The sequence below is a fragment of the Apis dorsata genome, unplaced genomic scaffold (genome assembly GCF_000469605.1).
Source record: "Apis dorsata unplaced genomic scaffold, Apis dorsata 1.3 scaffold_348, whole genome shotgun sequence".
NCBI lineage: Eukaryota > Metazoa > Arthropoda > Insecta > Hymenoptera > Apidae > Apis > Apis dorsata.
Window position 1 is genome coordinate 5326 of NW_006263615.1, and position 1960 is coordinate 7285.

The 1960-nt window shown below is 34.7% G+C and overlaps 1 protein-coding gene across 1 annotated transcript in view; it reads right to left on the minus strand.

Annotated features, from left to right (window-relative positions):
• The window catches only part of LOC102671449 (facilitated trehalose transporter Tret1-like), an 11171-nt gene that overhangs the window by 2390 nt on the left and 6821 nt on the right, over positions 1 to 1960 (minus strand). Inside the window, exon 3 of the mRNA XM_006618305.2 lies at positions 2 to 125. The gene's annotated coding sequence lies outside the window, so the exon portion shown is untranslated. The remainder of the gene's footprint in view (position 1; positions 126 to 1960) is intronic.

A 1960-nucleotide genomic window follows, 5' to 3' on the forward strand; every position in this document is an offset into this window, starting at 1 on the left:
GTATGGCATTTTTAATGTTGGTAGGCTCGACAAAGCCTTTGTTGAGACTTCTGCTCGACACGATCGCATCTTTGAAGCATTCTCTTTCATTTTCCTCGATATTCTTCGACGCCTCGCGTTCAACACTGAAACACGAAAAGCCGTATAAACAACGTTCTATTCTTCTCTTCGTACGATAATTAAAATATCAAAGACGACAAAACATCCGATAAAGGATGTTAAATGAGGTACGAATATGTATGTTTTGTTTTCCCCGCGATATGATTTATAAAACGTTTATAAATCTATTTTATAAATGTTTATAAACCCGCTTGAATTTTTTTTTATTAACTTTCAAGGCTAGATGGTGGAATATAATAACATAGATAAATCGCCGCGAGCAATGACTCACTCAGTATGACAAAATGTTTTCGTTTCTTAATATTAACTCTATCTGGTTACAGAGTTGATTAAAGTTCTTTCCTAACTAATATTTTCTCGAGTATCAACAATTTCAAAACTATACAATTTCCAGTAGTAGTGCCGCCGCCACTACTACTACTACTGCTACTACTACTGTGCATCCATTTCTTTCGTAACAGTGACATCATGCGAATCGGTTTTATCACGCATGCACGATGTTTATGTCTGCGTTAGTAATTGCGAATAGATTTATAACAGCTGGCGATTTATTGCGACAAGTTGATCCAACTTAAATCGATCGATGACCGAGAACACATTGAAAAAACGGGTTCGAGGATCGATTTAAATAATCGACAGATGCGTTGTAGACAATGTGTACATCGTATGATTGCTAAATCGCCTTTGGATATAAAGAGGATTCAACAACGATACAAAACACACATATAGCTGGTTTCCAGGCAAGAGCAATGACATCCAGATCGCTCCCGCACGAAAACAGTACGTGGTTGTGTAACACTAGCTAGAAACGCGTCATATATATCACTAAGCTGTTGGACCTTAACTCGGTTTAATTAAGTGCTTGAGGAATTAACGCGCGGTTATTTCAGAATTTTATCGTCGATGGATTCAGATACACCACATGGAAAAATGTTAATGATTCGCGATATACTTGTACAAATCTTATTATAGACACTTTTAATTTAATCCTCGTTTATTATCCGCTATAAAATCTATTATAAAGTCTAATGTTTGTTGCTAACTGTGAAAAACTGCACATGACTGCAGGTGAGAATTATATAATTTTTTCGCTTAGATAAAAATCACATATTCAATGAAAATTACGTCGATATCGTCATCGTTTTTTCCTGTACATATTCTATATATATATATATTTGTATATGCGTATACGTAAATTTATCGAGAAAGAATTGAAAAGAATCGAATGAAAATAACGCTCTTCCGAATACGAATAAATTTGTATACGTTGTCTGTCTGCGATGCGGGAGAGGCGGATTCTCCCGGTATCGATTTGTCTCGATGAAGAAAACGATTTCAAAAGAGCATCTTAAAGCTACACGGCCAGTCCCTCGCTGTGCGCATATATGTATTTCTTCAGTCAAGGTAATCGTCGAGGTACGGATTCTTTAGAGTCTCCTGCACATCACTTACCAACACTCTAATAATAATTTGTCAAGATTAAATTATCGCTGACTCGAGCGTGTTTGAAATGGCAATTGTATCATGTGGAATCATGTTTGATAATTTCTTTCGCGCAAGCAAACAGTATACGATACAAAACAACAGTCGAACAGTAGAAATCAATAAGACAATTGCATGAATTATCAATGAAACGACTACGTACTGCGAGTATATATTGGGAGAATCGTGCATAAGCAAACACGACAAAGACTAATTATGATATTATCGTCGAGCGTATTAAATGTTTAGACAAGAAACGATCCCTCCGTAAATATCAAATGTTTTATCATAATTTATTTAATTATTCTTTACTACATATATATATATATATATATATATATATATATATATATATATA